Below are 24295 nucleotides of genomic sequence, written 5' to 3' on the forward strand. Positions count from 1 at the left end.
CAAACACAAAGAAAATCACATCATCATCTCATTAGATGCTGAAAAAGTCTTTGACATGTAAAAGCCATGGAAAGATCAGGAATTCAAGGCACATACCTAAACATAATGAAAGCAATATACAGAAAACCAACAGCCAACATCAAATTAAATGGAGAAAAACTTGAAGCAATCCAACCAAAATCAGGAACAAAACAAGGCTGCCCACCTTCTCCCTATCTACTCAATATACTACTTGAACTTCTAGTTAGAGCAATTAAACAACAAAAGGAGGTCAAAGGGATAAAAATCAGAAAGGAAGATGTTAAGGCATCACTATTTTCAGGTGATATATTAGTATACATGAGTAACTCTAAGAGAGTTCTACCAGAGAACTCCTACACCTAATAAATAACTTGAGCAAAGTGGCTGGATAAATTAACTCAAACAAATCAGTAGCCTTCCTCTACACAAAGGATAAGTGGGTTGAGGAAGAAATTAGGGAAACAAGATCCTTCATAATAGTAACAAATAACAAAAAATTTCTTGATGTAACTCTAACCAAGCATGTGTGTGAAAGATGTGTATGATAAGAAATTGAAGTCTCTGAAGAAAGAAATCCAAGAAGACCTCAGGAGATGGAATGATTGCCCATGTTCATGGCTCAGCAGGATTAATATAGTAAAAATGGCCATCTTGATGAACACAATCTACAGATTCAATGCAATCCACATCACAGTTCCAGCTCAATTATTCACCGAGATAGAAGGAGCAATACTCAACTTCATCATTATATAAAAAAAAAACAAAAAACAAAAAACAAAAAAACAAAAAACAGGATAGTGAGAATTATTCTCAACAATAAAAGAACTTCTGGGAGAATCACCATTCCTGCTGTCCTGCAAAGCAATAGTGATAAAAAAACAAACAAACAAACAAAAAACCCAAACAAACAAACAAACAAAAAACAAACAAACAAACATGGAATAGGCACAGAGGAAGACAGGTAGGTCAATGGAATAGAACTGAAGACCCAGAAATAAATCCACATACCTAAAGTCACTTGATCTTTGATAGAGAAGCCAAAGCCATCCAGTGGAAAAAAGACAGCATTTTCAACAAATGGTGCTGGTTCAACTGGTGGTTGGCATATAAAAGAATGCAAATTGATCTATTCTAATCTCCTTGTACAAATCTCAGGTCCAAGTGGATTAAGGACCTCCACATAAAGCCAGATAGGCTGAATCTAATAGAAAAGAAAGCGAGAAAGAGCCTTGAACACATTAGGAACTAGGGAAATTTTCTTGAACAGAACATCAATGACGCACACTCTAATATCAACTGACAAATGGGACCTCCTGAAACTGAAAGGTTCTACAAGGCAAAGGGCACTGTCAATAGGACAAAACAGCAACTTACATATTGGGAAAAAAAATCTTCACTAATCCTATATCCAAAAGAGGGCTAATATCCAAAATATACGAAGAACTCAAGAAGTTAGACTCCACAAAACCAAATAAACCAATTAAAATATAGAGTACAGAGGAATCTCCAATGACTGAGTAGCACCTAAAGAAATGTTCAACATCCTTAGTCATCAGGGAAATTCAAATCAAAATGACTCTGAGATGCCACCTTACACTAATCAAGTAATATCAAATCCTTGGGTGACAGCAGATGTTGACAAGTATGTGGAGAAGAAGGATAACTTCTCCATTGTTTGTGGTACTGCAAGCTGGTAAAAGCACTTTGGAAATCATTCTGGTGGTGCGTCAGAAAAATAGAAATAGTTCTACCTGGACATCCAGCTATACAACTTCTCGGCATATACAGAAACATTTCTCCAACACATAACATGGACCCATGCTCCACTATTTTCATAGCAGCATTATTTATAATAGCAAGATTCTGGAAACAACATAGATCTCCCTCAATGGAAGAATGGATATAGAAAATGTGCTATATTTACATAATGTAATACCACTAAGCTTTTTTTTTTTTTTTTTTTTACAAACAAAAGACTTTATTTACATTCATTAAAAACACTAGTAGCATATGTAGCAGAAGATGGCCTAATCGGCCATCATTAGGAAGAGAGACCCCTTGGTCTTGCAAACTTTATATGCCTTAGTACAGGGGAATGTCAGGGCCAAGAAGTGGGAGTAAGTGGGTAGGGGGGTGAGGGGGGAGGTATGGGGGACTTTTGGCATAGCATTTGAAATGTAAATGAAGAAAATACCTAATTAAAAAAATTTGGAAAAAAAGTTGTTTGATATAAAACAACAATCAATTGAACAGTCTTATGTAGATGTTTGTCTACAGCAATACTGAAAATACATATGTTTTTCTCAATAAAAATTTCAAATAACTCCAAATATATTAATTGTATGATATTTTAAAATAATATATTACTACTAAGCTTTTAAAAACAATGTTTTCATGAATTTTTAGGCAAATGGATGGAAGTAGAAAATAATATCCTATGTGAGGTAACCCAGACTCAAAAGAACATACATGATATATACTCACTGATAAGTGGATATTAGTCCCAAATCTGAATACTCACAGTCCAACTCACAGACCATACAAAACTTAACAAGAAGGAAGGCCAAAGTGTGAATGCTTCAATCTCACTTAGAATGAAGAGCAAAATAATCTTGTGAGGTAGAGGGAAGGAGGGACCTTGGTGAGAGATGGGAGGGAGAGGGAAAAAGGATGTGTGTGTGAAGAAAAAGTTATTGCAAGAGACAGAAGAGAAGCCCAGATGGCCATGAGGATGAATAAAAATAAGTAGCAGTGGGGGTGGGTAGAACAAGGGAAAACCATTAGAAAGTCCCAGATGTCAGGGATGTGAGAGGTTCCCAGGATCCAATTGGGAGGACATTAGCTGAAATACCCAATAGAGGGGAAATAGAGCCTTAAGAGACCATCTCTCGTAGATAAACATGGTCCCCACTGGATGGGTAGATTCACCCATCCATCTCAAAATTCTTAACCCAGAATTGCTCCTGTCTAAAGGAAATGCAGGGACAAAAATAAATGGAGCAGAGACTGAAGGAAAGGCCATCTATAGACTGCCCTACCTTGGGATCCATCCCATCTGCAGACACCAAACCCAGACATTTTGATGATTCCAAGATGTGCTTGCAGACAGGAGCCTGGTATAACTATCCTCTTAGAGGATATGCCAGCACCTGACTAAGATCCAGATACTCACAACAACCTACAATTGGACAGAGCCTCGAGACCTCAATGGATGAGAGAGGGGAAGGACTGAAGGAGCTAAAGGTGACTACAACGCCACTAACCAGACCCCACAAAGCTCCCAGGTACTAATTCACTTACAAAGAATATGCATGGATGGGTATATGGTTCCAGGTATATGTGTAGCAGAGGATGGCCCTTATCTGGCATCAGTGGAAGGAGAGATGCTTAGTCTTGTGGAGGCTTGATGCCCCAGCAAAGGGGTATGCTGGTAGGGTAGGTGGGAGAGCACCCTATTTGAGGGGAAAGGGAGTGAGTTGGAGGATTTGCAGAGGGGATACCAGGAAGGGACCAACACTTGAAATGTAATTAAATAAAATAATTTAAAAGAAGAAAGTAGGGAAATACATGAACAACTTTTTATAAAGTAAAGAGGGATATAAATGATGTATAAAACATATGCAGAATTGTGCACTATTGTGCATCAGAGAAGAGAAAATTAAAACCACAGTTTATATCTTCACATGTCCACTAGAACAGCTATAGTAAAGATGACAGACAACATAAATGCTAATGAAGATGTAAAGAATTTGGATCACTGCATACGTTACTACTGGGAATATAAAGAGGAACAGTTATGTTTGTAACATTTTGGCAGTATCTTTGAAATACAGTAATGGAAGGGGTAGTCATAAAATTGGGAAGGAAATGAGATAGACAGACCTCAGCAAAGTAGGATGGGGAGAGTCCAACGCTATGTATGTTCAAGAAAACTGTGGAAATTTGAATGATAAAGGTGCTCATGTGTTCATTTCTTTGAATACTTGGTCTCCAGTTGGCCGAACTGTTTGGGAAGCATTAGGAGGTGTGACTATATTGAAGAAGGTATGTCACTGGACATAGGCTTTGAGGATTTAAAAGCCCCTGCCATTTCCACTGTGCCCTCTCTGACTCCTTATGTTTTGCTTAAGCTGTGAGCCCTCAGATGTTCTTGATCCATGCCTTCTTTTAGCACCATGGGCTAATCCTCTGTGGCCATACATCCAATTAAATGCTCTCTTCTATAAGTTGCCTTATAATCATGCTGTTTAACCACAGCAATAGAAAGGTAACTAACACAATAACACTGTATGAAATGTTTAATATTTCCAAAGACTGAATTAAAAGTCTATATATGCAGTAACAAAACAACACAGGTAGTATGATCTTGGATATTTTATGTGAGATATTTAAAATCATGGTAACAAAATATCCATGGCAGACTAAACTCAAAACTGAAAATTATTAGACATTTTCTTCATTTACATTTCAAATGCTATCCCCTTTCCTAGTTTCCTCTCTGAAAGTCCACTATACCCTCCCACTGCCCTGCTCCCCAACCCACCCACTCCTGCTTCCTGGCCCTGGCATTCCCCTGTACTGGGGCATATAAACTTCACAAGACCAAGGGCCTCTCCCAATGATGGCCAACTAGACCATCCTCTGCTACATATGCAACTAAAGACACAAGCTCTGGGGGGGTACTGGTTAGTTCATATTGTTGTTCCTTCTATAGGGTTGCAGACCCCTTTAGCTCCTTGGGTACTTTCTCTAGCTCCTCCATTGGGGGCCCTGTGTTGCATCCAATAGATTATGGTGAGCATCCATTTCTGTATTTGCCAGGCACTGGCATAGACTCACAAGAGATAGCTATATCAGGGTCTTGTCAGCAAAATCTTTTTAGAATATGCGATAGTGTCTGGGTTTGGTGGTTGTTTATGGGATGAATCCCAGGGTGGGACAGTCTCTGGATGGCCCTTCCTTCCATCTCAGCTCCGATCATGGGATGATGTTTGTTGTCCTTTTGGACTTCTATAACGAAATGCCTTGGACTATGAAAAGTATAAATAATATAAATGGTTTGCCTATTACCCTAATAGCTTTGAAGTGCAAGACCAAATGCATTTTTCCATAGATAAAAATGCCCATGCATACTTCCATGACAGAAAGAACAAACAAGCTTCTTAAAATCTCTTATGTAGGGGCACTAATCAATTATTAAGGGGGAATCCTTCATGACATAATCACATTGTCAATATCCTTCCTCTTTAACATTAATCCAGTGGACTTCAGATCATCATATTAAAGAAAACATGGGGAATAAAGCTTAGCAATAAAAAATAACCTACTAAAATTCTTCATAATATGTCCCAATTATTGAGTGAATGATTCCATTTTAAAAGATATGTGATTAAAGTTTTCAGTACACTATCATTTAGAAAAATAATGTTAAAATACATGTGATTTCTACATATTCTTTTTTCACTAACTCAGCTATAATTTTCTCAAGATAGAAAGTTAACTTAAATCTAAAATATTGAGTTTTGTATTCAATAACATTATCTTCTTCTTCCAGCTTTTAAAGAATTTCATTTTATAATCATATAAAATAGCCATACTTTGGCTACTTTGCTTGTTCTATTTTTTTCTTCTGCCCTTCACCACCACTGTTTTTTACCCTCCTAACACTAGGTAGGAGACAATAGATGAATAGAGAAGAAAGGAGGCAACAATATAGTTAGATTAGTTCCTGATCATTAAGGCCATCAAGATCCTTGGGGTAAGTTTGATTTTCACTAGCAGTATGTTTAATTTATTCTTCTCATCTCTTGTTACATGACTACTTGACAAATTCCAACAAATTGCACCCACCCACCAGCTGGTCAACCAACAGCCTCTAATGGGACTCTAGAATTTACAAATCCTCTGATAAGTCCACAGAATTCAAACTAACAAACACTCACAAAAATCTATCTTCAGCATGTAAAATAACCATCCTGATATGGCAAAGGAACTCAAAGTCATCTGCCGTGGATGGTCTGAAGCAGCCCATATCCCACACCTGGGATTAACATGAGAATACATTCTTAGAGTATTTCTGTGTTTGTAAAGGAAAAAAAGATTCTCATTACAGTAAAAATACACAGAATTTATTTGTTGCTATTATAAATGCAATAATTTCTTTTATTACAATTCATAAATGCTTGCTATGTTATGAAACCTATAGATTTCCAGATATTAATATTGTTCCTATCCTTTTTCAATACTCTGATTTATTTTAAAATATTTTATTTATGTGTATTTTTGAAGGTCTGAATGTACCAAGCACTTGTAGGTATCTATAGAGTCCAGAAGAGGTAACAGATACCCTTGAACTGGAGTGACAACAGTAAACATGAGTACTAGAAATCAAATTTCAGTTCCCTGGAAGAGCAACATGGGTTCTTCCTCACTGAGCATCAAATTCTCTCATATCATATAGCTAGCTGTTTTTTACTTTGGATTCATAAGTTCTAAGGATATAGCCACTCTATATGCAACATTGACCATTTTATATACTCATTACTAACATTTGTATCCATAGTACTGCCTCTTACCTTCTATAAAAGGATAATAAGTGATGGTTGAAATTTTTCTTTTTATCTTTGTTTTCTCATGATAGAATTTTTGTTTATTCCTACTTCTGATTGAAATTGTTTAGTTTTTCTTTCTTTCCATCAACTGGCAAATATATTAAATAAATAGCCATCTCTGAATTATGTTGTTAAATCTAAGCATATATTCTTTCTTGTTGCAAACCTTCTAACAAAAATCAATAGAAAACTCAGGTATGCTATAAATGCAATCCACTAATACAGTTTTCATTTGGCATTTAGATATTGTCTTAAAAGTAAACACAAGTAGGATTATTTTAATTATGGTCAAAATAGAGTAAATAAAAATAACTTTATAAGTAATTAAGGTAATGATTATTCATGAGATACATTTTAATACATTTTGTACTGTGTTTCTTAAACAATTGTTTTGACATGTGTGAAGATCCTATGTTGAAGGCTCTAGTAGCTATTAGCCCTAACAGTGTTTCATTCTCTTTAGAATGATTCAATCTTATTTTTGTATCAAATTTATACAATAAAAGGTTCTCTCGTATAAAATCCATTTTGTAATTTTTCTCTGAACCTCACAAAATCTATCTTACTACTGAGAACCTTGTTTTTCCTCATATGTCACTGAATCAACTTCTGGGGTTCTCACAGTTCATAGCAAAACTTACCTGGTCTCAGGAAGACTTCTGTGCCTTACAATTGAGTCTGGTTTTATATTTTCTGAAATTTGCTATAACCTGCTTTCAACATTCTTATACTTTTCTTATATTTATTTGTCAACATTCTGTGCTCTTGGGATGAGGGATGTCATCTTATTACTCAAATTATATTTACATATATATGTACAATGTTCACAGTAGGTCACTGACAAATATTTATTTTATAACAAGAAAGTATGACAAGGGCTGGAAAGACCAAGGCTCATGCCTAGCCAAGGTCAACAGAATTCTATGTGCACAAAGGTAAAAAGAGAAAAGCTAAATCAATAGATAGAAGGGGAGAAATTATATGTAAACTATTACAAAGAGATGTTCACAATAGAATGACAGGGTAGGCCTACATTACGGTTCATAAATCATGACATCTAATTGTCTAGGTTATAGTTCAGCAGAAACAGTGGGAACAATTTGTCAGTATCTATCCATATACTATTGGAAGAAAATGGAACTTCCAGGGAGCTGATGACAGAGTGTATAGCTTTCTGCTTTCCTTCACTTAGAGCACTATATACTTCAATGCCTTTTCCTTTTCTTTGCTGTGGTAACGATATGGATAGTGACGTTTTATCAAACATTACTGTCAAGTTTCATACTCAGGTAGAGTGACCACTTTCTAAATGGAGACTTACTGGCCATAAAATCATGGAAATGGGTGTTGTTGACAGATTTTTGTGTTGAAAGTCTCTATTTGCCTCTGCATTTAATGTTTTGTTTTGTTTTCAAGACAGGGTTTCTCTGTGTAGCCCTGGCTGTCCTGGAGCTCACTATGTAGACCAGGCTGGCCTCGAATTCAGAAATCCACCTGCCTCTGCCTCCCAAGTGCTGGGATTAAAGGTGTGCACCACCACTCCCGGTTGCATTTAATATTTTTTATGTGCCTTACTTTCTTAAATATCTCTTGTTGCTCCAAGAATGATTTTGAACTCTCAACAAAAGAAAGATTTATCCCTTTTTTGAAGTTGCAAACTAGTGTGACCCATTTGGTATGTTTCTTTGGAAAATCACTGATTAATAACAATAGTAATAATAACAGATATCATCTTATTATGAAATTAGTACTTGTCAATAACCTACATATGTGAGGAATTGCAGGCTGGTCTCCAGTCGAGCTGAGGTCTGAACCCTGATGGTCATAATTCACCTACATGGCACGGTAGGCGTTCCCTCGTGCTCCTGGAACTCCAGCGCCTGCCTAAGGTACAATCTCCCACAGCCCCCACAAGAGAAGCATGGTCAGTAGTCACCTAAGCAATGGCCCAAGCTTCTGACCTTCAGGCTAAACTCCTCCCCAGTTAGCTAGCAACAGTGAAGACCATAAAAAGGGGTGCTCAGCCCGCACCTCTCTCTCTTATTCCTTTGTCCTCGCACCTCTCTCTTCTCTCATTTCTCTCTTCTCTTCCCTTTCTCTTTGTCTTCTTCTTTCCTCTCCTTTCTCTTCTCTCTTTTCTCTCTCTCTCTCTCTCTCTCTCTCTCTCTCTCTCTCTCTCTCTCTCTCTCTCTCTCTCTCTCTCTCTCTCTCTCTCTCTCTCTCTCTCTCTTCCTCCTTTCTACCTTCTCTCCTTGCCCTGCATTTCTATAATAAAGCTCTAAAACCATAAAGTCTCTGCTCTGCTCCTTCAAGTTCCGCTGTGCACTCTGGTCAGTGTTGGGAACTTCTTCCCTCTTCCCTCTCTCCCACAACCCTGGTGGCTTTAGCAAAGTAGCTCCGGGGAGTGGGGGTCCTCAGTCAGGGCTGCCCCTTGACCACTCCCTAAAGAGTGGGATAGAGGAATGCCCACCCAGGGTTGAGTGGAGCATCCTTCCCACACCGGACTGACCAGAGAATAGGGAAACTCTGGCGGGGTGTGGGCATATTTTTCCATCAGTTCTTCCCCAGGGCTCCCTGGGCTCCCCTTCCCCCTTTTTTTAATTTTGTTCCCAACTTACATACTTGTGAAATGTGTCAGATTATAGGCTAAGTAACTAATCAACACCATTTCATTCAAACGCCACAAGTTTTGCAAGTTAGTAATGAGTCGATGGTCACATAGCTAATAATTAACCAAGCTAGGACTTGTTCCTGATCTTTCTAATTTCAAAGACCATATATCCCTACATTATGTTCTATTATTTGAAGTTTGTCCAAGAATATATAATTGTATTGCTGAAAGTCATACTCATTAATTTCTGCTTTTGGCTGATTCCAGAACATTTGAATAGCATTGGAATTTGCTCATCTTCAGGGAGATCTTCATCCCTGGTCACATCTGCCTTATGATTAGAGAAAAGACAGACGCTTCCACATACTGGCTACTCTTATCTTCCCATGTGAGGTGAGCTAAATGATTGGCCCAAAACCCTGCACACATGGAGACCACAGCACCTCAGTCAGGTTCTTTTGTCTAAGAGTCAATTAAAATATACACTTGATTTTAAACTAAAGAAATAAGGCACAGATGGCAGACTTCAGTCTCAATAACTGAAACCACCTTAAAAGTTGCCGGAATGATTGCATCACAAGCCACTTGTTTTCAATAAAGACTGAATCTTACTGATAATGCTTGAACAGAAGCAAAATCATTTGTAGTTGAAATCCACATCTTTAAAAGCTCTAATACTTACAGGTAGAAATACTGGAAGAGCCTCACTATTCGTGGTACTCAAGTTAAACTACACATTAGAATCAACCTGGAGAGCTTTCAAACTGGCTTAACACCCTGGAGGCCAATTAGCTCAGAATCCACTGGGTGAAGACCCAGGCATCAGTATTTATCATGGTCCTTCTCCCCTATGACTCCAGTCTTCACTCAATGAGAAAATGACAAAAGAGTATGTCTTGATTTGATTTATTGTAATTACTGAAAAGAAAATAAGAGAATGCCACTCTTATTATCTATTTAAGAATCCACTACAAAGCAAAAGAGTGATATCTTTCCATTGTCAATTCTCAAAATATTTTATTATTTAATTAGGACCACATTATAAATGTATATGCACCTATTTGATAAATGTGTATGCTTTATACACTTTAGAAAATCCTATAATGTTAAATATCATTGTTAATAAAGCATATTTATATGTCAGAGTATATAATTATATTAAATTTTATTAATTTTGTTTGCTATATATTTCTACTGAATTATTTAATAAATATTAATAAAACATTTTAAATATCCCATGAGTTAAACAGTTTTTATAAATTTTCTAAATAATTATGTATATTTAATTTTAATATTTGGAGGATATGTTGCTGTAAGCATTAATTTTTTTAATTTTTTGTTTGGCTGGGCACTTTTCCTCCACTCAAGCAATATATTTCTTATCCACAGTAATGTTGTTTACTTGAGCTTTATTTTCTGAAATGAATTATTGTCTCATTAATTTTCATTAAACTAAACATCATTTTTCTTGTTTTAACTTTCAATTTTGTTATGATATCTCAAAAAGTTTAAGAAACATTAAAACTGAATTTTCAGAACCTAGTCTGAAAAACATGTTTTATAATGAAATTCACTGGTATTAATTGGGATTATAAATAAATTTAGAATTACTTCTCTCTTTCAAACTTCTTGTTTAGGAATTTTTCATATATTATATTTATTGAAACTTTAAGAAGGCTAAATCATATGTCAGCTTTTCCAGACATTCTTCAACTCATCTACATGCAAAATTATAATAATTTTAACTGGTAAGTATTCAAATTCTAAAATTATCTTCTTATGAATAACAAATACGGTAAGCATGACTTATCACACCAGTCCTGTTGTTAGGAATGAGTCTGAGGTCCCAAGCAAATTGCCACACAGTCCAAAAGATTTCAAAAAGGCAAAAAGTTTCAGTTGTGCAGAGGGGGCATAGTCATGCCAAATCAGGCAGGCAAGGACACAGAACCTTGAGTGGACCTAGTTATATTTCTAACCCTCCTGTGCCTCACTCTGACTAGTGAGAGCTTAGGTACTCATTCTTATGTGGCTGGCTAACTCAAATTGATGCAGCAAAATTACAACTTCTGGAAATAGAACATAACCTTGTGTAGATACTTTAATTTTAAGTAATGTATCTGATCCTTGAGAAATTTGAATTTAAGACACATGGACTCTTTACTTTTTTTTTTTTTTTTGTCATTTAACACCTTGATGGAAAAAAATAACACATCTTGTTTACAGTTCATTTATCATTATGTAATTTATTGTAAAGCAATCATTTTTCAATGTTTTATCAGCAAACTATTAACGTTACGTACCAAATGAAGTTACTGATAATTTAATCTGTTCACTGAAATTAATTATTTTTGTCGTTTGCAATTATTTCTCATATCCTTATTGTATTTTTAGGAAGAGCCTAAATATATTGAGTTCTCTTAAAACTACATTTATTTTTATATCTTAGCCAAGTTACAAAGTTTATATATAGTTTAACTGGGTATAAAATGCTTTCCCTCAATACATGAAATACTCAAAATTTGGTTGTTTAGTAGAATGACTAGCAAGAGATAGGCATCGTCTCTTGTCAGTCTGAATTCCCTTACTCCATTTCCTTCTGTCTTTTACCTCTGGGTATTTAAAAAATTATTCCTTTTGTATTTTGAAATTAAATGTAACATTTTCATCATTTTCCAATTTGCTGGATATTTTTAAGCCTAGTGTTTGCACTTGTTTTACTTTTCTATTCAGTAATTTGCCATGGGTCTGTTACCATAAATTCTCCTGTGCAAACTTTTAATGAACTGGATTTTGTGCCTTCAGTTCTATAACAATTCAGAAAGAACCTATTGATTTTTTTTCCTTCCTTTCCCTCCAGGAAATCAACCTGGACCCCTTCATTGGAGAAGCCAACCTGGAGCTTTTCAATCTGCCTTTTGTATCTCTCTCCATTTTTTTTCTTAGTTGCTGGCTTCTCTGGAGACTTTTGGTTGAATTTCCTTTATGCATTATATTCCAAATAGTCATTTGTCTTTATTGTTAAGCAACTCAGTCTTCCTGTTACATTTATATGATTAATTATACAATTTTACAAAATTTCTAATTTTATGTCTATGATTTGTTTTCTCATTTTTGTCTGTTTTCTAACTTCTGCAATAGATTCATGTACTCTCTGTGATCAGCCTATGCATTCTTTTTATAAATATTTCTGAGATTTTTACTTTTTTAACCGTTTTTATTGGATATTTTCTTTGTTTACATTTCAAATATTATCCCCTTTCCTGGTTTCCCCTCCAAAAAACACCCTCCCCCTATCCTCTCCCCCTTCCTTCTTCTCACCACCCACCCACTCCCACTTCCTGGCCCTGGCATTCCACCACACTGGGGCATAGAGCCTTCATAGGACAAACGGCTTACTCTTTGCCTAATGTGTTACAGCAATACATTACAAACATAAATTAAACCTTTTGATTAGTAGTTTTGGCTGAATTGTTTAGCATTGGTTTTTCCACATTTACGTGCCCGTGTAGGTGTACGGTGTCTGATCTGCTTGTTGAACTTTTACTTTTCTCTTTCTTCTCTATCCTTCTTATCCTTAGAGAAGTCACACATTCCTATGAAAATATTGTTTGAATTTACCAATCACTAGTCTCCATTCTAAGTTTTGGAATCACCTAGTTCATCAAACATACAATAATCCCTTCCTGAATGATGATTACATTCCCAAAGTTGAATCCACTATCATAGTATACAGTTCAATCTTAGAGTCTGTTGATGGTCTGTATCTCTTCTCTATCTCAAATGTTCACTAGAACCTAATTTATAGTGAACACTGGAGGCACAGACTGGCACTGATACATAAGCCACTTGTATCTCAAACTTGGGAAAACAACCCTAGGAGCCATAAGAAAAAGGCATGGGAAAGTTTTGTATCAATTTGACAATGTAATATTATTTCTGTCAACACAGTATGTGTCCTTGTATTTTGTATGTCTATTTTAATTTCACTTTCTATGTCACTTTAATTGAATTTGCTGACAAAAGTATGTCTGAGATTTGAAAAAAAATATTTCAGCAGAGAGAGTTTGAAATGCATCAACATAGAAGATCTTTGACTGTGGAAAGTAAGTGGGTTAGGACTTTATAGTAGCCTCACAGTCACACCTAGCTAAGTCTGCATCCATTCCTCCTGCCTTGTTAAGGGTGTAATAATTTATACAGGACTTGAAGCAGGAGCACAAGACAGGGTAATGAGTAGGGTGAATGTGCTCTAATTATATTACACATATGTATGAAATCTAACAATGAACCTCATTACCTTGTATAATTAGCATATGCTAATGTTTAAAGAAAGACCATGAGCAGTTAGATGTCTGTGCTTTTCAGCTCACCATTCTGTGGTGACTGCCCTGATCTTAACTTTAAACAGTTAATGTGGGACAAAACCTTTGCCAAATATCAGGCTGACATAGAAGGTATTCATCTAATTATCACTAGCATTTTTACATTAAGTACAGATCCTTCTGCTTCTGGGGCACCTGAAGCAGTCAGATGAGATGCTGAAAGGATGGGTAAACTCAGAGCAATGAAGCATTGATTTCTAAAGCTGATGTGAGCAGGGACTCGGTGGATGTCATTAGCTCTTCACTGACCTGTTTCACCAGTTCCCTTTCAGATGCATTGTGCATCAGGTCTCTAAGAGAGTATTCATCTGTAAAGAACAACACATTAAGTTGCTCAGTCACACCTCAGATACACTTCAATCCCTTCCAAAATTTTTATGCATCGTTTTACAAAACATCAAAGTTACACGGAGATCTAATATTCAAGGGGATATACTGCATACTTTGCAAAATACCAGCATCTTTGTCAAGGTAGGAATGTAGAATCTTGCCCTGGCTGGGGTATGCTTACTGAGCTCTGTCTCTGGCTAATTCTGCGTTACAGGCAAATGCTTGCATACAAGAACTGACATCCAAAAAATTCTTCCCCACTTTTGGGACTCAGAGATTGATACTGGCAGATACTAATCACAGAGTGGGGGTGGGGGCTCACATGGCCTTGACAACGAGCAATGTGTTTTTAACCAGATATGCTTTGGAAGGTGCTGGACATAGGATTTGGTTTATCTGGATCAGATCTGTACAGTCTTGATTTACTTATTGTTTCGTACCTTTCTCCTTTTCACATCACCATCATGAATCAAAATTCATCCACATTACCTCTGAATAGCCATCAAATTCCATTCAAAACATATAACAACAGAGAAGAATTCTGTAGAGCAAAACAATGCACACATTTGTTTTTACTGCTAAGCCATGTTTCCATTTTTTCTTTTTCTAGTTACACTAAAGTTTGAGCTTTTTTTTTTAAGCACAATACTTAAATCCCCATTTTCTATATAATAATCAATCCTGGAGTGATAATTCTCTATGCATGCACTGCTTGCAGAAAAGTCATATTCACAAGCAGATGTTATTTGGCTTGCTCTTCACAATAGAACTCGAATATTAATATGGAAAATATGCTTCTATTCACAATTCAGGAAACTAAAATTCTAAATAGAAGGCCAAACAAGAATCTATAACCCTTAAATTGCAGCAACAACATTTGGGGCTTTTAACAATATTCTCTTCTGTATAATATTCTAATACTACAATCTTGTAAAAATCATATTTTACAGAAAACTATGAGTACTAATATAAAACTACTATAAAAAAGAACTATAAAAGTAGCAAATAAGGTGTTTATAAATTGCTGTTAAGGAGCAAATGCTACATAATAATTTCAAATATTGACTATGGAGAGTTATTACTTTAGTATTCTTTATTCTCATTCCAATCTCTCATATCCTAACCACTAAAACAAGAATGGGGACTAATATATACTGTAGAGATGAGGCAGTAGAAACAGTAAATTCTATCCTATTCTGGTTTGTAATACTAGAATTCTAACTTGGAGACAAGATCATCCCTATTTGATCTTCAAGATTAGGGATGTAAGGTTTCCACCAAATTAGTAAAGGAAGACTAGCAAAAATAGCCAGAGATGGAGTAACAAAAATGATGTCCTTCCACTAACATAAGTTGCTTATTGTCTATAACTACAGCTTTTTAATCAAAGTAAAATCATTACTCAGAGCAAAATGAATTCTAAACTGCAAATAATGGGCAAAATAAGTGAAAGGAATGCCTCACATGGAGTGAAAAGGGGTTAAGAAAATATTGGCTTTTGATTTATCTTTACTGAAGCAATTACCAGTATTTATAAAATACAATGCATTTTATTCTAAAGAATAGGTTAAGTTGTTGAGGGTCTAAACTTCAAGCATACATGTCATAGTAGTAACAGCAAATTAAGCACAGTTAGATCTTGACCTTGTAACAATTATTTTCATGTTGCTATATTTCTCAAAGAACAATCAGATAACATTATTGTTAACTTCATTTTGATACGAGCAAGATAAACTATAATTAGGAATATATAATCATAGCTTTAAAAGATGTCTGCAGACATATACATATGCCTTTCCTTTGTAAGCAAAATTTAAGTTCTGTGAAGTAAGGAAACACCTTTCTTCTGTCTGTAACGTTCACAGCATTACAGAATAAAAAAAATAATTACTTACTATTAGAGCAGGCAAGCTTTGGTATCCTTTAGAAAAAAAAAAAAGCTCCCTAATTTTATAGATAATGAAATATAAATGTAATGACTTTGACAATGGAAGACTTGCCTAAACTTACTTGGAAGAAGTTAGATGGAAACTGTACTTTGATGTCAGCTCAGCTCCTCATATACTTCATTATATTTCATAGAAGGTATTGGACATACAATTTTCAAATGAATGAGGAACAGCCAAAAGGAATTCCGATTATCACTGAACACTGTAGAAAGAAAATTCCATACTCAAAGATGGTTTAATACATTCTCTGCTTCAAGAATTTTGTTGTTATCAGCTATAATTTAAGAATCTACAAAACATAGCAATCCATTCTGTGCCAGTTCTTTGAACACTGAAATATTTTAAATAACAGCTATTATATATTCAATAAACATAAATGGATAAATAAAGTGCAATTAGATTAAAAAGGCCTAGGATTTAAACATAAACACTGCTTTTGTGTCTCATGGAGTCTCTCGTGCCTTATTTACTGTGGAAGTGGCTCTTCAACTTCAGTATCACACTCCTTCCTTCCTAGCAGGCAGAGAAGACAACTTGTCCGTGGCCTTGAAGGCTTAATATTTCAGTCCACAGAATCTGACATAGAGATTTTCTCTCTACTTGTCCTAAAGGTATCCTTTAGAAAAAAAAAAAAAGCTCCCTAATTTTATAGATAATGAAATATAAATGTAATGACTTTGACAATGGAAGACTTGCCTAAACTTACTTGGAAGAAGTTAGATGGAAACTGTACTGTCCTCTCTACAGTCCTTCTGTTTTTCTCTATGTCAACAATGATCCTTTTTTCCTCTAAGACTGCATTTCCTCCTCTTTTTATCCATATAATTTCCAATGGAAATATTTCCACTGACATCAGCTTTTTTCCCTGTGGCCCAAGTTAAAGGTTATCTTCTTGAGCAATAAGGTGTAACAATCTTTTACTTCACTCAGATTTTCTATTAGAACCACACTGTCTAAAGTTAAACTTGAAGGGGCTCTCCTTACTCCCTAGCATTTTCTTTTTCCCTACTCTCTGTTCACAGCCTCCAAATATTCCAAATCCTACTCCCATTTCCAGATTTTTCTACTTATTCCTTCTTCCCTGAGAGTGTCTTTCCCTTGAAGATTTGCAGGGCAGATCAGCATGTGTTGACCATCTGTCTTCCCAACAAGAACATACAGTGAACCTAGATTTTTCCATAAGTATAAAATGATATAGTCATATTCACCTCTATTTCTCCTCAGAGTGTACATACTCATTGAATCATAAGTTAACTATCAGCCTCCATGCTTATAAAACCTCTCAGGGTAGAAAGTGCTGCTTTCCTTTTATAGTGAAGAATCAGAGACTCCTAGGGTGCCATCATGCAGGTATCCAAGAGAGAATCGACTGGTCCCCCAGCGCCCCCCGCACACACAGTGTTCAAACATTTTTTTTTCTAGAGTCCTTCTGATAAACACCCACCAGTTGCATACTTCTAACACTGTTGTATATGACCGACCCGAGAGAAAAACGAAAAAGTCAGAGGTGATGCTAGGATAGAAGAATGAAGATTTGCTCTGAAGCCAAATTCCAATCAAGATATTTAGAATGTTTTGGCCGCAGAGAGGAATGCAACCACACAACCTTAAAGTCTTTTATCCCTTGCCTATGGCTAGACTTCATTTTGCAGCAGTTTCTGCTTTCAAGTCTGGGCATGGAATATCCTGGAAGGCCTTAGATATTGCTCCACTTCAGCTTCCAACCTTCTAGCACTGAGAGCTGCTTTCTTGTCAGCAGGCTTGGATATGCACCAATAATAAAGGCAAGGGAAGAAAAAAAAAACCTGTACTCCCTGCTTTCATGTTGGACAACAATGGGTCTTGCTTCACTAGTGAAATATAGCTTTTAAATATCCAGGAAAGGAAGCCAACAGATGGCAGAGCAAGAGTGACCCCTATACACATGTCTTCCTGTGGGGATTTGGAATACAATTCTCTGTGTTTGATTTTCCACAAAGCTGGACCCCAGTGAAATTGGCAGAGGAAACTATTTCTGCTTTGACACAGCCAAAAAATAGCTGTGTTCTGTCCCATTCTTCCTGTTGGATAAAATCCTAAACAGAGACTTTGAGTAAAATCAATTCGAAGTGAACAGAGAGTCGGATATCGTTAATCATCTGGGAGGTTTTGGTTAATATCTGTCACTCAACACATTTGACTTTTACGGAAATCTTGCAAAATTGACTCTGTTAATTAAAAAAAAAAAGAAGTTAAATGACTCCTTTAAGATCCCACAGCTGAAAATGATATTAAATCTATTACTGGTTACCCTGGGCCACATCTATGTCCCTATATAGATTGAGCTCATTGGCCGTGGCTTTTAGATGAGGTGTCACTTGAGTCTTTCCCACTTTGGTACAGGGTCACAGGAGAGTATTCCCCCTTTACTGGCTTTTGTCACTGTCACCTCCAGTAACAGGGCTGCACAAAGGTTCCTGTATCTCCATGGCAACTGCCACCTTGTTCTCATTCCCTGTTTCATGTTCCTCATCTCAAAGCAGTTTTGTAGACAGGTGTGATTCCAGGTCACAGACGGGGCAACACAGATGGTGGAAACAAGGCATCCACAGAACTCCTTTCTAAGATTCATGATGGCCCTCTCATGGAGCAAGCACAGTTTATGACTTAGACCAACAACTAGGAATATGGATTTTCCCCTGATAGTCCTAGGCAATTTATTGGCCTGAAAATCTTGTCTGAGTACCCCCTTTGATCCCAAGTGAATGGTATATTCTATTCAAATCTTGGCTTCTCTTCTATAGAGTGGTAATAATGGCAACAGGGAAATACATGATTGAATATAATAATGTTTATAAATATCCAAGGTGATGCCTGACATTTAGTAAATACAAACAAACTATAATTCTTTATAGTCTCTTTATTTACTTTTACTTATTTTATAAGCCTGTTTCTTAGAGTGCTATTTCTTGTGCTCACTTTCATTGTTCTGGCCAAATATTTGGATTTTGCTTCTCCATGAAGTTCACACTCTCTTTTCATGACCTCTGAAGAAATAGCACAGAACCATGGGGATCTGCTATTTGTAGCACAATTAAGAACAGCCCTTACCTAGGTCAAGTCTTCTCCTGAATTTACCAACCTAGGAGACCAAAGTCAGCAGGTCTCCCTGGATTAGTTAATACTTAAGACACCCCTTTTCCAAAAATACCTGTTGTATTGATTTTGGTAGTTTGGAGTCTAGCTCAAGCCTAAGACAAGCAGAGTGCTCAGAAGAGCTGTTGAGAGAATTTCTGCACAAGGCCATAACTTCTTATAAAGTCCTCAATGACAGTAATAATAGCAGTGCAAGACCTGAACAATAAACATGGGGAGACATTTTATATATATCATCTCGGAAAGTACTCAAAGCAAATTCATTGTATAAATTGGAGAACTGAACTTAAAAGTGGGCCATAGTAAAGAGCAAGATTGGCTTTGAACTTTCAGATAAAAGACAACTCCTTCAAGTATCATCTCTTCTCAAATCTCACTCATGGCCATTCTCCCACTATTTCCAAGCCAGCTAGTCAAGAGCCAGAATCTCCAGTGGTGGGAGCTTGATAATTCACAAGGCAGCATAGGACTTGTCTCAGTTAGTGCTGACTCATAGAGAGCTCTTCCTTTTGTTGCGCTTGACCAGGAAGTTACAGCTTCTATCCCCTTAGATCTGGATCTGCTTGCCAGAGGAAAAAGAAACAAACCTTTAAGTCCTTCCAATCAGCTAGCCTTCGGCCATGAATTAACCAGTTCCTCTGCTGATGCCACGATGAAAGGCACATTTAAAGCATAGGCAAGCCTGTCTTAAAAACAATACTTACTTTAATAAAATCAATGATTTGATAATACCTAGCATTTGATAATGAGTTTATTTTATTTTTTCTTAAGTGTGATTCCCCAAATATCTTCAATTACTGTTGAAACAACCATCAGTTTGATACCAAAGCTGTAGTAGGGTCTTTTTCATGGGAAATAATAGAAATGAAACATAGCAGCATAGTCAAGGACTAAAGGGGAGCTTTAATCGGATTTTAACTCCCAAGCAGGAAAAAAAAAGTCTGATCAGGTTCCTTGCACAACAAAGAAAGAGGCCAGGTTTTAATGATATAATTGGATGGACTAATGGTTTTATCAAGAGCCTGAAGAATTTCAGATATCGAGGAGCACAAGGGTAGTGTAGAAGATAGAGAAGCAGGTATATAAACTGCTGCCATTGCTGAACTCTCAGGAGGATGGAAGACAAACTCCAGCAGGCATTCCACAAGGTTGCTAATCAGGCTGGATGGAATTTGACACACAAATGAAGACCATATAAAGGAAAAGATGCCTACTGTCTCTCACATTTTACGCACAGATCTGGTATCTGCAGCCAAGTCGAGCTAGAGATCTTCCTTAGGTGTTCCTTCAATAGCAATTTTACCTGGGAGTCACAACTGCTGACTTTAAGCACTTAGAAAACCCTGAATTTATATTCCATAATGATAAGCGGGTTGGGTATACTTTAGTGGACTGTGGCTATGAGGGTTTGATTTCTTTTCCCTTAAAATTTCCCATATCAGAGTGGACACAGACCAGAGTCTTTGTTTAAAGACTAGGATCCCAAAAACTGGTACAAAAGTGCTCCAGGAATGTGCCTTTTGGGAAATTAGCTCAAGACTTTCATATTAATCTAAGACTGTTGATAGTGCTAAGTAAGGAAGGACAGAAAAATAGTGGGCATGTATCAGGAAACATAGCACCAATCTTCTGCCTCAATGTGTATGGCATATAAGAATATACTATGATGCTCCACACTTATGGCAAAGGCTACGAGAGAGTTCAGTAGACACATACTTAGATAGCATCAGCATCTTCCTTTCAACATGTTTAGATTTCCCCACAAGTTCTCTGAAACACTAAGAAGGGTATCAATTCCCATTGGTGGGCTGTGGTAGAAAGAACATAGAGGATTCAAAGGGTTAAAAGTTCAGAAACAAAATTAACATTCAAGAGATGGGGACTCACAGAGATTGAACCACCAACCAAAGAGCATGCATGGGCTGAACCTAGGCCCCCTATACATATGTAGCAGATGTGCAGCTTGGTTTTCATGTAGTTCCCCTAGCAACTCCAGAGCAGGGTCTGACTGTGTTTCTACTGCCTGTCTTTGGATCTCGTTCCCCAAGTTTGGCTGCCGTGTCTGGTCTCACTGGGAGAAGATGCACTTAGTCCTGCTGTGACTTGGTGTGCCAAGGGGAGCTGGTACCTATGGAGAACTTCCCATTCTCTGAGGATAACAGAGGTGGGATAGTAAGCAATAGTGTCAGGGTGGGACTGGGAGGAGAGATGGGATGGGGGCTTCAATCATGGTTTAAAGAGATAAATAAATGGAAAAAAAGAGATGAAAATGGACAGCCTAAATATTTTGGCTTTCTTGATCCTGTGTGGGATAGCTATGACATGGATTCTGTATTCTCTGAAAAGGACCTATGAAAGACTGTGAAAGACTGGCAATCAATGACCTTCTCAATAGCACAGCCAGATTCATTCTACTCCCCAAGCCTTTCCTAGGAGACTCATGTAGGCCGTCACCTCATTTTCTATGACGACCTTCGAGTTAAACTACTTGCATTCTGAAGCATACTCAGTAGCCACCTGTAAAGAAATCCATCTGAAAAGTATTGTTACTATTAAAAATGGTTGCTACAGCTTTTCAGTTTAGGATAGAAATTAAACAATATTTGCCACAGTTTGGCCAAGCCTGGACCCTGACTTCTTCTATTTAGTCTCCCCTTTATCTTCTGCTTGCTTCTTCTCTTTCTCATCACTTCAGGTGACTGAAACTTTAATTTGAAGAAGAGAGGCAATTAGTTACTATGCAGAAAGCTCACCAAACACTCAAGATAAACTGATGGACACAAAACTAGGTTAGGAATAGACACATTTATTCATAACTTAAGATAAGAAACTGTCATGTCACCTTCACTGAGCATGGACTCAGCTGCATATAAATTTAACCGAGCAACCCCTGAAATGATAAATATCCTTGTGATCTGTAAACCACATTGTCTACAGAAAGGATAAGAGAAACACTGTTAAAGAGGGCAAATATAAAAAATAAATTTCTTTTGATATCAGATTTAGGGCATGTGGGAAAAGGTCAGCAAACTGTAGTACATCATCCGTGATAATGCATAAAGTTTTATTGGGACACAGCTATTATCACTTGTTCATATGTTGGACCTGACTATTTCTGCATTACAAAGTGAAGGGGATGTGAAAGAGAGCTGATAGTCACAAGGCCTAAAATATTTGCAATCTGGCTCTTTGAAAAATAACTTTTCTTAATCCTAGTCAAGGGCATTGCTTTCATTAAAAGTAAGTACTTAGTATAAGACAGTGTAAGTATAAATATATATGGGTTTGGGTGGTGGCTTAGGCTGTGACATACCTGCCATGCAAACAAGGGCTTGAATTTGGATTTCCAGCACCCATATATCAAAAGCCAAAATGAAAGGTGTGTGGGTATAATACTAATACAAATGCCATCAGAGCAGTGATCTGCAGATGCCTACAGACTCCTTGTCATCTAATCTAACTAAACTGTGCGCTTAGGTTTAGGGCCAGACACTGTCTCAAAACACAGGCGGAGGAGAGATAGAACACACACAAAAAAACAAAATAAGTATATTATAAAAATGTTCGTATATATACATATGTATATATGTATATATATATATATATATATATATATATATATATACATCAATTCTAAGTATATATTCTTTATATGCACATATTCCTTGCATATGGGAATATCCCATTTTCTCAGATGCATTTTTTTTACTTTTGTTTGTGTTCCTAAGAATAATTTTGTGGGTAACAGAGCAGACCATTTAAAACAAAAACAGAACCTGTTTTGCCTTTTTTAATTATAAAACGGACATAAAGATTCACACTGGAAATGACAAAATGTGACAGGGCAATATTGTTGAGCAATGGCTACCCGCCACACCCCCTTCTCTTTCCTAATGGGCAAATAAAAATCTATTCCAAGAGATATTCAGGCCTTAGCAACCCTATATATAACAAACACGATCCTTTTAAAAACAACCCAAATTATACATAATGCATGCTCATATTCTTAAACTGATCTGTTAGAGATGCTAAAAAAAGATTGCATATATTTCAACTTTCCCAAAATGTCTCATTCTCCAACACTATTTTTGCTCCCTTATAGAGCTCCCAAAATTCTGGAGATGTTTTTCTTAAAAACACATGCAAACCAGGTCTGAACATGTTATTCCACTGTGTGAAATTTTCCAGTGATTATATCTGTTGCCAGAATTAATTTCAAATATTTTGGCTTCCCAGGTCTGCTGGATGTGTTAGTCTTCTATCCTGATGGTGAAATGTCCACGCTAAGCTATTTCTACCCAATGCTACCTTTTCCTTCCATTCCCTCCATTGTGTCTTGTTTTAGTTCATGTTGCTCTTTTTGTCTACAGCATACCACTTTCTCCCATCTTAGTCTTTTTTTCCTTTTTTATTTTAGAGATTATATTATAATTACATCATTTTCCCCTTCCTTCAAACTTTCTCATATATTTCTCCTTGATCTATTTCAAATTCAAGTCTTCTCTTCCTTTGAACTCTTGCTATGCCCATATATGTAAATATATACATACATATATTCATAAATATAAACATCTTAGTGTGAATAAATCCACTCATATATACAACCTCACGACTGACCTCTTAGTATTGGGCAGCCAGTTGGTGTGATTGTCCCTGGACAGGAGAAGCTGCAACCACTACTTTACTAAACCAGCCCAATCTTTAACTGCATTCTAAAGGTTTGCCCCTGAACCCACAGATAAGTGGAGTTCTCAGCACCCAAACAGGAAACTCCTATCTCCATCTTAGTGTTTTGTAAATGTCTTCTGCCAAGATGATACCTACTTCAGGTGACTTTCTGAGTTCTAGTGTTCAAAATTAACTTCTGCTATATTCATCACATCTTTGTTAAATCTCTTCACCTATTCAGTTATTTCTTCAAGCCTAAGCCTAACCTTGCTCTTAATTTTTCTTTTATGTTTTGTTTCCAATTTATTTTGCAGGTCTGTCTACCCAACATTTAACATGTACCCTAAATTTGTCTGTCTATTGTATAAGCTCTTATCATGTGACTACTGGTCACCATATTGTCTTTCTATTACATTCTTGTTCTCCAATTCATTCTCCACTTTGGCAGATTTTTATAAAATACATATCTTACTACTTTAATTTTCTCTTTTAGGTTTCTTGTGCTGTCACTTCATATTTGGAATGAGTTCAGGTTTCTTAATCAAGCCTTCAAGAAAATGCCTGAACCTGAATCCCTCTGGTATA

This window comes from Mus caroli, unplaced genomic scaffold (assembly GCF_978045245.1).
Source record: "Mus caroli unplaced genomic scaffold, Mus_caroli_1 scaffold_6, whole genome shotgun sequence".
Classification (NCBI taxonomy): domain Eukaryota; kingdom Metazoa; phylum Chordata; class Mammalia; order Rodentia; family Muridae; genus Mus; species Mus caroli.